This window comes from Alnus glutinosa, chromosome 5, assembly GCF_958979055.1.
Source record: "Alnus glutinosa chromosome 5, dhAlnGlut1.1, whole genome shotgun sequence".
NCBI classification, from domain to species: Eukaryota; Viridiplantae; Streptophyta; class Magnoliopsida; order Fagales; family Betulaceae; genus Alnus; species Alnus glutinosa.
Window position 1 is genome coordinate 17,666,267 of NC_084890.1, and position 12,981 is coordinate 17,679,247.

At 36.4% G+C, this 12,981-nt stretch overlaps 1 long non-coding RNA gene across 1 annotated transcript; it reads left to right on the forward strand.

Annotated features, from left to right (window-relative positions):
• The first annotated feature begins 7,734 nt into the window (after positions 1–7,734).
• On the forward strand, positions 7,735–9,269 carry LOC133868014 (uncharacterized). The gene is made up of 3 exons (XR_009900271.1): positions 7,735–7,953; positions 8,995–9,130; positions 9,208–9,269. It is a non-coding gene; the product is annotated as an uncharacterized LOC133868014 (long non-coding RNA).
• The last annotated feature ends 3,712 nt before the right edge of the window (positions 9,270–12,981 follow it).

The window sequence follows — 12,981 nt, forward strand, 5'->3', positions numbered from 1 at the left end:
GGTTATTGATGCTTGGGATTTGGTTTTTTTCTTGTTTGATTTTTTTTTTATCCCCTTTTCTCTAAAATTCGTGCTTTTTTTTTTTTGCCCATTTAGTCACTGTTCAGAATGGGTGTTTGAGAGGAGTGATTTTGTTTAATTTGGTGTTTGGGATTGTTTTTTTTTTTTTTTTTTGAAATTTTTTCGAGGTTGGTTTCGAGGTTTTTTTTTTAGAACATACGGAAATTGGTTTGTACAACTCTTGGTTTCACCTGTCTTAGTTGTACCCTCTATAAATATTGTTTCTTGAAGATCTTGGTATGAAAGATAAATGGCCAAGGATAATGTGGATATGAGCTTGTTTGTTTTCTTAATTTTAGGGATATTCATGGAAAGATGCTTTAAGATTTGCTAAGCTGAATTGTGATTTTAGCTATGGCTTACCACTTATAATTAATTTTGATATTCTATACAAAAAATGTTTGGACCTCTTATGTAGCAATTGTGGAGTAATTTGAATAAAAATATGTCGTTTTGAGTGTTGCTTTTGTTTGGACCTCTCATGTAGCAACAAATGTTTGGACCGCTTATTTAGCAAATGGTTGGACCTAAACTTTGATATAGCTTGTGAGTATATTTCAAGACTGCAATTTTCACTTCAAATGTTCTGTGATTGGCTTGTATTTGAGGTGTCGTTTTGTTGAATTTACTAGGCAAGTGTTTGATAGAATGCCAAAGTGGGAGTGAGCAATCATAGATGGGCTTAATGTTGAATGGGATTTATTTGAGAGAATGCCTGCTGGAGACTTCTCTTGAGATGCCTATCATTTGTTTAATCAGATGCCAAAACAGGATGCGGTTGGTTGGGCAAATACGAGATATGGGTATGCAAAAACAGGTAGTATTGATGTTGCTAGGGAATGTAAGAAAGAGATAGTGTTGCTATGCTTTGATGTCTGGCTATGTTCAAAATGGTTATTGCTTGTAATGTTTTACGGGCAACAAGATTGCCTTTGAACAACAAAATTAACATGCAATTTTTTTAGCAACATGTGAACCATGTGAAGTTTAGGCAATTATTGTGCATCCAGAGATCAATTCCGACAGAAATCTTTTCACAGTTATGAACACTCATTGCATCACCTCGTAATGGATTTACATGCATATATATATGGTCCTTTGAAGACCCTCATACTAATTTAAGCAACAAAATATCGATTTGAGTTAAATTTGAATATTTGTGCATCCATGTATCTCTCCATCGTAGCCTCCAAAAAAAGTGAAAAGAAACAAACCAAAATGGTATTGGAAGCATTAAAAACCAACAGTTTCTTCCCAAATTGCATTCAAAGCAACAAACCAAATTTTATTATGAGCTAGAAAAATAAGCTTTCAACAAAGGTCTACAAAGCACTTTAAGTTTAAAACAACTTGAGTGCCACAAGTTGCAGAAAGCATCATACACCAAACAAACAATCATGTAGTTTGTCATTCATCCATAATTACATCCACTCTATCCCACTAATCATGTAGTTCTCAAATTACACGCTATGTGTAAATAACAACCAACATAAACAGGGCTCCAGAGCTGTTTCCTGAAATTGAACCGATATTACAATCTAATATCGAACAGCTTGTTCTTCATTTATTGCTTCCTCCATCGCTTCCACCAACAGATTAAGATACCCGGCTGGAATATTTGATAAATATATACAAAGAAACCATACATACATTTTTTAGTTGATCTGAATAAAGTGAAAATATGTCTTCAATTTATAGGAAGCAAGAAAAAAAGACTCATAAACAAAATCCAAAAATCTACCAAAACTACAATCAAAAGGACCCAAATAGCCAAAAATCTCACATAGAAAATGACAACATACTCTAAAAGCAATTATCTAGTTTCATATGAAGAGGCCAATTCCAATTAAGAACCCTCCATCTTATATCAATGTTAGCCTCCTTGCAACATTCAGGAGCTGATCTCCATGAACTACAAAATTTTACAAAGCAGAATGAATTTTGTTGATATTCGTGCAACAAAACCACTTGTGTTTTGGTACTTCATGGCGGCTAAATCATGTTAACATTTGTAGTTCAACTAAACAGAAAAGTAATGCTCATGGCAATAGAACTGCAAAAATATGACAAGAAAAAATTCTCACCCTAAGCTCTTCCATATGGTGATCCTTCAAACAGCCAATATGATATTATTCCTTTGCACATTGAGGGAACATTACACATAATTAGGCATGTAAACAAACAAACTAGAAATCAAACGTTGGACTTGAAAAGTCCAAACGTGAGCTGAATATAAACTACCTTGTAACAGAAAATAATTGCAAGAGGACCAAAATTTCTGCAAACATCAAGATCAATGAATAATAAAGGAACAAAGATCCATTAACAAAACTCCAAAAATCTACCCAAAATACAATCAAAAGGACCCAAATAGCCAAAAATCTGAAACACCACACAACAGTGCAAGGAGGATACTTAAAATTAGGGGGAAATCTAGGGCTAGTACCAGATCTAAGGTCGCCGGAGGTTGGGTCGGCGTGATCACCGGTGCTAGGAGGTTAGGTCGGCGTGGTCGGCGTTGGGAAGGGGGAGAGGAAAGATCGAGATCCGCGGTGCTCGTGGGTGATGCTCTGTCTGCTGGGTCTAAGAGAGAGAGAGAGCTGGGAGAGGGACGGTGTCGGTCGGTGGGCCGGTCGTCTTGGGGGGAGGCGCTCGGTCGGTGGGCCGTTTGGTGGGCGGCGGTCGGTCCGTTGGACGGTGGAGATGTACGGTGGAGAGGGGAAGATTTAGGAAGTGGCCGGAGCTGGTGGGCGGTGAAGAGCAGTGGCCGGCGAACTGCAGTGGGCAGCGAACTTCGATGGTCGTGGGCGGTGGAGATGGGGTGAGTTTTGAGAGGATTTTGAAATTTTGGGATGAAAGTTTTCTTAAAATGGGGGGAAGAAAATGGCAGATGCGTTTTCTATATTTTGAGGAATTTTTGTTTTTTTTTAATCAAAGAATAAAAAAAATATAAAAATCGTGCCACGTAGGACGAGGGTCGGACAAGGGTTTGACCCTTGTCCTCTGTATAGACGAGCTCCACCAAGAGAGTATTGCAGTGGCCATTTAGAAGCTTTTTTTTTTTCTTTTTTTTCTTTTTTTTTTTTTTCTATATTGAAGGAAGAAAATAAGATTTAGAGAGTCTATTGCTTGTGTTGTTAGGTCTATCTACTTTGGTGTTGGAGCGACGGGAATTCTAGCCAATAATTCCAATCCAAATTGCTATATTCATCTATGAAAGTTTTATATAAAACTTCATATCACTACAAAACATCAGGATTTTTGAGCCATTTTTTGTTGGAGCCATTTTTACAAAAAAGGCTCCGATTATAGCCATTTTGGTAAAAACGGGTCAAATTAGAGCCGTTTTAATCAATTTGAAGCCACTTTGTTCAAACGGCACAACTTGGAGCCGGTTTGTTAAAACTTCATAGGCATCTATTGATTGCTTTTGGTGGACTTGCTTCATTTACCTATACCAGGTATTACGAAAAACAAAAAATAAATAAATAGAAGAATTTTTTTAGTTATTTATTTAGAGTCGTTTTAGGGTCCCTAAAACGGCCCCAAAAAAAATAATGATTTTTTATTTTTTATTTTGAACCGTTTTAGTGCTAAAACGGCTCTAATTAGAGCCGTTTGCTCAAACTGGGTTTTAATACCCTATATGTTGAGCTATTTTGAAAATGGTTCATATCATTTTAAGTTGTTTTTAGGCGTTACAACGACTCAAAACAGTAATTTTTTTTAATATATATATATATAGTGAATTATATATACAACTTGTAAAAATTGCAACTTTTTGAGTTAGTACAATTTCAAAGTTTTTTTTTTCTTTTTTTGGAAAGTGTTCCAAAGATGATTCCATGTAACAAAAACGAAAAATTACAATTTAGCCCCCCAAATTATCAGTCATTTTACAAATACCCTCCGAACTACCAACATTTAGACTCTTGCCCCCCTCCCCCCAAACTACCAAAACCTTTGAAAAAAATGCCAATTTTGGTTAAATATGCTCATAACACTCTTCCCATGTGTCATTTTTCAATTAAAAAAAAAAAAAAAATCTAAAATTTCTTTTTTAATTTTTTTTTTTTTTTTAAAAAATAAAAATAAAAAAATAAAAAATTAGTGTTTGGGGAGGGGGTGTGGCCGGTGCCACCTCTGCGGTGGCTCGCAGGTCACCCCCAAACACCATTTTTTTTTCTTTTTAATTTTTTAATTTTTCAGAGCTTCTATTGTGGACAGATCTTGGTCGTCCACCATAATTCTTTGCTGTAGGTCGTTGAATTGATAAGGTTATTAACTCGTAGAAATTTATTGGTTAGTAAATCCAAAAAAGTAATGTCCCATGTTTATGATATAATTTTGTCATAATATGGTGTATATATCAAATAATATGTAGTTTTTTTTTTTTTTGAAAAAATACAATTTAGCCCCCCAAACTATCAGTCATTCTCCGGATAGCTCTCGAACTACTAATGCTTGGACTCTAGCCCCCCAAACTGCCAAAACCTTTGAAAAATGCTCATTTTGGTAAAATATCTCCATAATATCCTTGTCACGTGTCATTTTTCAATTTAAAAAAAAAAATTCAAGAAAACAAAAAAAAAAATCCAAAAAATAAAAAAAAAAATAAAAAAAAAAATAAAAAAAAAATTCAGAAAAATTCAAAAAAAAAAAAAAAAAAATCAAAATTTCGAAAAAAAAAAATGAAAAAATAAACTAAAATTTTATTTCTTATTTTTTATTTTTTTAAAAAAAGATGGATGTTTGGGGTGGCGTTATTTTCCAACTGTGGCCCGATCTTCCAAACACCCCTCCAGTCACCGTCCGTTTACAACGCCGTGATGACCAATTTTATAGCCCGACCTGGCGAGTTCCGATTCGCAATCATCAACTCACTAATCTCGGCCAGGCTTAAGCTCGCCGAGCTGCAAGCGTGCATCGTGCCCAACGACGATACAGGAAAGAAACAGTACGTCCTCCGGCCGATTGCAAAATTTAAAATAAAAATAAAATTTTAGCTTTTTGTAGTTTTTAAATTATTATTATTTTTTAACTTTTTTTTAAAAAAAATGAATTTTTTTGAATTTGTTTTATTTTTTAAATTATTTTTTAATTGAAAAATAACACGAAGCAGGATTATGGGGATAATTCGTCAAAATTGACATTTTATAAAGGTTTTGGTAATTTGGGGGCCAGAGTGGAAGCCTTAGTAGTTTGGAGACCATCCGGATAAATAATGGTAGTTTGAGGGGCTAAATTGTATTTTCCCTTCTTTTTTTGTTTTTTGTTTTTTGTTTTTTAATATTGTTTTAGATATATAAAAGCATTACTCTTTTAGTCTATTTTATAAAAACCTTGATAAAATCAAATGAAAACTTAATTTGGATTGCAAATTTTGGATAAAGATTTTATTAAAATTAGTTGATAGATTCGGTATGCAATATTTATTAAATAAAATTGGTTTTAGAGAGTGATTTGTTGACTCGCTGATATGACAAAAAAAAAATTAATAATTTTGTTTTAAAAAAAAAATAGAAAAAGATTGATTTTTTAAAATGATTAAATGAGTTCATATTTTTATTTCGAGAAAAGATTAAAACAAAAAGTAAAATAAAATTTTAACCAACTGAGATTACTCTCAATTTAAAAAATAAAATTTTCGTTTTTTCGTTTTTTAATTTTTTTAATTATTTTTTTAGTTTTTTTTTATTTAATTTTTTAGTTTTTTTGTTTAAATTTAAACTTAAAAAAAAAAAAAAAAATTGAAAAATGACACGTGGTATGGGTATTATGGGCATATTTCGCCAAAATGAGCATTTTTCAAAGGTTTTAAAAGTTTGAAGTGCCAAAGTTCAAGCGTTAATAGTTCGAGAGACTATCCATAAAATGACTTGTAGTTTAAAGGGCTAAATTGTATATAATTTCTGACTTCTTACCTCTCCCTCCTTTTAAGTGACATATTTCTAGTACCAAAAAGCTCGCTCTCATTCCTTCAAAGAGTCACTTTTGTAAGGACGAATAATCGTCACTTTTCAAAGCCTTCCTGGCCCTCAGTACTAGTACTCTCTCATTCAGTCATTCACACAAAGACGTACACAGATACTACTGTTTTTTCTCCCTTTAGATTATTGGACGTCGTACTACTTCGATCGCTAGACAGTAGAACGGGGATATGCAGAATCCAACATCGACGTCAAAATCAAACCTATAATCGATTCTCATTGTTCCAAACCCTTTATTTACACCATACAACCTTCCACAACTCAGCATGCACCTAACATATTTAATGGAAAAAAATATAATTTAGCCCCTCAAACTATTACACTTTTTTCGGATAGTCCCACAAATTACTAAGGTGTGCACTCTGGCCCTGCAAACTATCAAAATCTTTGAAAAATGCATCTTTTGGCGAATATTCCCATGAAACCCCTGCCACATATCATTTTTCAATTAAAAAATAAAAATCTTAAATTTTAATATTTTTTTTAAAAAAAAACTAAAATTTTATTTATTATTATTATTTTTTTTTTAAAAAAAGGGTGTTTGGGGTGGCGTTATTTTCCAACCGCATCCCGATCTTCCCGACACCCCTCCAGTTACCTTCCATTTGCAACGTTGTGATGACCGATTTTGTAACTCGACTCGGCAAGTTCCGATTTGCAATCATCAGCTAGCTGATCGTCCTGCTCTAGAAAATATACTCCACTTGAGAGAAAAAACTTGTGATCCTTGAGCCTCAGGTAGCTATTGGCCAACGTTTTGAATGTCAAAAAATTACTGAGAGGAAAATTGATATGAATATCGACGAACAAGTTCACGGCCATTGATTTCTCCTTAAAAAACCGATAGAGGTCTTCCACAACGATAATAGACTTGCTCGTCGTTTGTAACAAAACAAAATTCAGATTGGAATTATTCATAACTTTCGAAAGATTAATATCATAGACATCAAAGGATAGGAAATCAACCATGTCCGCGTTCAGAGAGGTGGGGACGATTTCGCCGAAGTATAGGCGTGCATCGTGTCCAACGGCAGTGTTGGAAAGAAGCAGTACGTCCTCTGGTCGATTGCAATATTTTTTAAAAAAGAAAAAAGAAAATTTTACTTTTTTTAATTTTTTACTTTTTTTATTATTTTTTAAATGAAAAATGACACGTGGCATGAGTATTATATAGATATTTCGTCAAAATGAGCATTTTTCAAAGGTTTTGGTAGTTTAGGAGTCTAGAGTACTAGCCTTGGTAGTTTGGGAGACCATCAGAAGAAAATGTAGTAGTTTAGAGGGCTAAATTGTATTTTTTTTTTCCATATTTAATTCTTTACCTTAAAAATCTTCCATTTCCATGGAAACCCTAATTTTCAAATGCTTTAAAACTTATATATATATATATATATATATATAGGGAAAAATACAAAAAAGCCCCCCAAACTACCATCGATTCTCCGGATGGCACCCCAAACTACCAAAGTTTGGATTCCGGCCCCCCAAATTACTTGACCCTTGTATTTTGGCCCCATCCGTCAGATTCGGCCGTCTAACTGGACGGAAACCGAGTCACGTGCGAGTCACGTGACTCATTTTTCCAAAAAACCCGAGTTTACCCCCCTCCCCCACGGACTGAAATTCCGAACATGGCTCTGTTGTCTTGTCTTTTTTTCCCAAAATTTTCGCAATATAGGAGAGAGGAGAGGAGGTCACACGCACGGGTTAGGGCTCAGATACATCGCAGGTCCCAGATCGAACTTGCGGTAGCAGCTAGTGATCGAACTCGGCTTTCGGGTGTTTCCCGTCGTTCCAGCATCCGTTTTCTCCACCGCCGACAAAGCCAGACGAGCTCGGCTTACCAGCATCCGGTTGCTCCTCCGCTGACAAATCCAGCAACCGTATTTGCCCCAGATCCCCAGTAAGCCATTCAATCTTGTTTTTGTTCTGTAAAAGTGGGTTTAACCGAATGAAATTTTGAGCAACCATGTGCTTAGTGGGTGCTTGTTGAAATGCCTAAATTTATTTATTTATTTATTTATTTTTTTTTCTGTTTGTTGGCTTGAATTTATGTGCTTGAAAATGAAGGGGTAGTTAACTGAAATTTAGAGCAAACCATGTGCTTAAATGGTATATTTTGCAATTTTTTTTTTGCTTGAATTTGTGAACTACCGAGTTGGTATATTTAGGCTTTGTGGTATATTGGTTTTTTTTTTTGTTTTTTTTTAGCTTGAATTTGTGAACTACCGAGTTGGTATATTTAGGCTTTGTGGTATATTGGTTTTTTTTTTGTTTTTTTTTTTGCTTGAATTTGTGAACTACCGAGTTGAATTTGAATTTATTACTAAGTAATGATAGAGAGGGAGATGATGTAGAAATGTTTGTACCTATGAAGTCTATGAGGAGGCGGCCATCTGAGTCCCTTTCAGCTTGTTTATGAAAGAATCCCTCACCATATGGCGCGCGAATGGGGTCAAAAGCCTTTCAGCACCTCACCTCCCACACCCAGAACACATAAAACCAAGAACCCACTTACCAATGCTCTCATAAACTCCATTCTTAGTTCAGTCCAACTGTAGCTCATGCTAGACCACTCTCATTTATAGGGACCAATAACCAGAGGCCTGGCTTAGTTAAGGACAGGGTTTACTGTTATCCACCTACTTATCTTCTAGATATGGGACATAATGAAGCAGATATTCCTGAGCGTCACGTGCCCTCAGATTTTACCACTGACTTTACCTCTTTAATTTGTCATCTTTTAGCAGTTAAATTTGATCTGTTCAACAGGGTTGACCAACTTGTCCTTGCCCAACAAATGTTCAAACACTTCGAATACACTATGAACTACTCTGTTAAGTGCAGTAAAACATTCCTATTGCAAGCCATTTGTCGGTATGTTATAGAATTTTATTATGAGTGATATAAGATTTGATTGATTGTCATGTGCTTTCTAATGTAGGTACGCGTAAATGTCTACAACGAGTGACTTATCAAGTGGTCCGCCATTATGTAAATGTGGAGTACCTGCACGACTGAGGTACTCTTGGACCTCGTCCAATCCCAGCAGGAAGTGGTACGGATGTATTAACTATAAGGTAATTTCTTTCTGAAAGTAGCTTTGTGTTATATTTCATCGTTAGTAGTTTATGCATTTTTTGATTTTTTATTGCAGAAAGCCGGCGATTGTGATTATTTTGTTTGGGCTGATAATAAAATGACCGCATACGAGGAGGGATTAATGAAATATTTGAAAGGAATGGAGGAGAGAAGGCTTTCTGAGAAGGACAGAGTCAATGATTTGATTGATAAAAAATGCAAGGAACATGCCGATAACCTACGTCGAGAGTTAGGGTTGGGCCAGAATAATGGCCAAAATAACGGGAAGATGTTTAGGGCTGCATTGTTAGTTGGCATTTTGGTGTTAGGCATTTATTTTATTAATTATAGCGGACCTAGAAGTACAAAGTTGATGTTAAACTGACAGTTGTGAAAAAAGTTCAATTGTATGTTTTCATTTTGGATGTTATGCATGTATTTCACCAAGGGCTTCCACTGCATTTATAAACCAACCTCATCAATTTTTTCCCCATTAAATTTGCCTTAAAAATGCTCAATAACTTCATTTCTATTAAAACAAAAACTCAATCATAGACTCTTTTCCAATATTCTGCCCACATCCTAATCCGAATAACTGTTACTTGACCAAAAATTTCAATATTGACCAAAAATCCACTTTCACAATTAATAATGTGTAATGTGTACACAACACCTGCTCAATGAAAAGTGCTCAATATCTATCTATCTTTACAACCCACCATAACATTCACCCAAGTCATAAAAACAACACCTGCTTGTCAAAGAGTTACTTACATCCAAACATTTAGGCATCATCCAAATCATCAAAACAACACCTACTTTTCATCAAATTAGGTTCAAATACATCCATCATCTAAGTCATCAACACAATTACATAATTATACATGTTTGTCTAATCAATTACATCCAAACATATCCTTCACATGTATCATCAAAACAACACTTGCTTGTCATCAAAACATTTCTACAATAACACATCCAAACACATCCATAAATTGTTTATCACCAACAAAACCACCCTAATATTTTTGCCATTCCGGCTTCTTCCTCTTTCTCTGATTGGCCTCAAGTACGCCAATTGCCTTCTCCACTGTTGGAATAATCTTTTGACTTCTAGTAACAGGCTTTGATGAAATTGGGTTGAATGGCTGAGAAGACACTGTTGGCTGAGTAGACCCTCCTGGCTGAGAGTTCCCTAATGGTGTAGGGGGTCCATACAATCTGACAGTGTTGACAGTACCTTGAAACTGTAAATTTAAATTAAATAAAAATGTGAGTTAAAAATTTAAATAAAATTCAAAACTTAGAGAACGAGTGTTTTGATTGCTCACAATAGTTGTTGGCTGTGACTGTGATGGTGTAGGGGGTCCATATAATCTAACTGTGTTGACATTACCATGAGACTGCAAAATGTTGTTAATTAGGTTATACCAAAACTGTCATAAAAAAACAACAGATATAAAAGAACGGTGGATTGAGGGCTTACAAAAAGCATTAGTCTGAGGCTGAGGTTGTGACTGAGAATGCGACTGTACTGACGAGGGTCCATACATCCTTACTGTGTTCACAGTTCCTTGAGACTGTAGAGACACAATAAAAGTTTTGAACATAATGCAATATAAAAGTAAAAGTTTTGAACATAATGCAATATAAAAGTAAGAGTTCTATTATAGAAGAGTGCTCACAATAACATTGGCATGGGTCCGAGGCTGTGACTGCGAATGCGGTCCATACCCCCGGACCGTGTTGACGGTACTTGGAAACTGTCAAGACAATAAGTTAACAATAATTTTAGGTGGGGTTAACAATAAATAAACAACAAAATTATGGGTGTTGCCAGTACTCACCCAAGCATTGGCATGAGGCGAAGGCTGCGGCTGATGCAGAGTATGTGGTTGTGGTTGTGGCTGTGGCTGTGGCTGTGACTGACCAGTTCCTCTACCTCTACCTCTACCCCTACCCCTTCCCTTACCCCTTCCTCTAGACGATGATGCAACAGTGGTTTGTGGGGTGTGATGGACAATTGAGGGCTGCAAAATGTAATGTAAATGATAGAAAAGTTATGACATGAAAAACTTATGACATGAAAAAGTTATGACATGAAAAAGTTAGGACATGAAAAAGTTACCGGTTCAGAATCAACTGTAGAATGGTGATTCGGTTCAGTAGATTGCACCTACCACATTAAAAAAACAAATGTCAACATAATAATTAAGCATCTCATTGAATACCAAGAAATAAACCCCAAAACTGTCAAAGGAATTTACCTCACTCCTACGAGGTCCTCTATAATTAACTGCTTCTATTCTTATGCGGGGACATGTTCTTAGGTTATGTCCAGTACCCCTACATCTGGAACATCTCATATTAACCCCACCCTTCCTTATCCTGTATTGATTTTTGGGCTCCTCTGGTCCTCTGGTCCTCACTACTCTCGGCCTTCCAGGTTGTATTCTAACCACTCGTGGGTCTACATGCACGCCATTTGTCTTAGTCCACTGTTCTTCACTAGGCATGGGATACACGACATGTTCATATGCCTTTTTCAGCATATCCACAGTATACCAATCAGAAACATAGTCAACAGGGTCTGCACTATCTTTCCATATTGCACATATTGCGTGTGCACATGGGATTCCCGTCATGTCCCATTGTCTACACCCACATGTTCTTCTAACCAAGTTAACCACATGTTGTTTCTGTTTGTCTGTCACTTCAAAAAACCCATCCCCAGCATACACGCAATGGCAATGAGAAGCATCTTGTGAGAGTTCATCTAACCGTTCCAAAATTTTTGGACAAATCCTGCCATCCATTTTTGTGATGCCTTCTCGCTTTTTTTGGTATCTCTTCATCAATTTTATTCTCAACATTTCCATCAACGATATTATTGGTAGATCACGTTGTTTCACAATCCAAGCATTGAAACATTCTGAGAGGTTGTTCACAACTAAATCGCACTTAGGGAAGGTACTGAACCAAGCCCTTGTCCACGTACTTGGGTCAATCTTGGACAGGTAATCATACGCATCCGGACTTATCCGCTTTAGTTCGTCCATTTGTATAGACCACTCAGCCTCTGTGTAAGCGGCAGCCGCGCTCCAGAGCTTCTCCTTCAATGCCAAACCTCTGTGACCTACATCTCTGTAGTTTGCATACAAATGTCTACAACAAATCCGATGCTCAGCACCGGGAGCCACCACTTCCAAACTCGGGACCAGACCCTGCGCAAAGTAAAATTAAGATGTCAGACATAACATTGATTGTATCATAGAAAAAGAATTGACCAATTGATTACAGGAATATGTATGTTACTTTACCTTCTGACGATCAGAAATAAATGTCCATCCCTCTGCAGGGGGGGGCGCCAAGATCCGATAGCAAAGTCTCTAAAAACCAAGTCCAACTGTCTTTGACTTCTGCTTCTACCACTGCACAAGCCACTGGATACATCTGATTATTTGCATCCCTCGAAATGGCAGCCAAAAGTTGGCCCTTATGCGGACCTTTCAAGAAGCACCCATCCAACCCAATGATGGGCCTACAACCAGCAAGAAAACCGCTTTTCATGGCGGCTAAGGAGAAGTACAACCTTTGAAATTTTGCGGGCTTATCGGGTAATGGCCTCTCTATTTTCATCATTACGCAACTGCCAATATTTGTTCTCCTGATTGTCTCACAAAAGTCCCACAACTTCTTGTACTGGTCGTTCACACTGCCACGTATCTTGTCTTTTGCAAGTCTTCGAGCCCGATACAACCTATGCTCCTTCACATCTACACCCCATCTTTCTTTCACTGTCTCTACCATTGCCTTTACAGGCATGTTGGGTTGTGCTCTGAACTTCTCA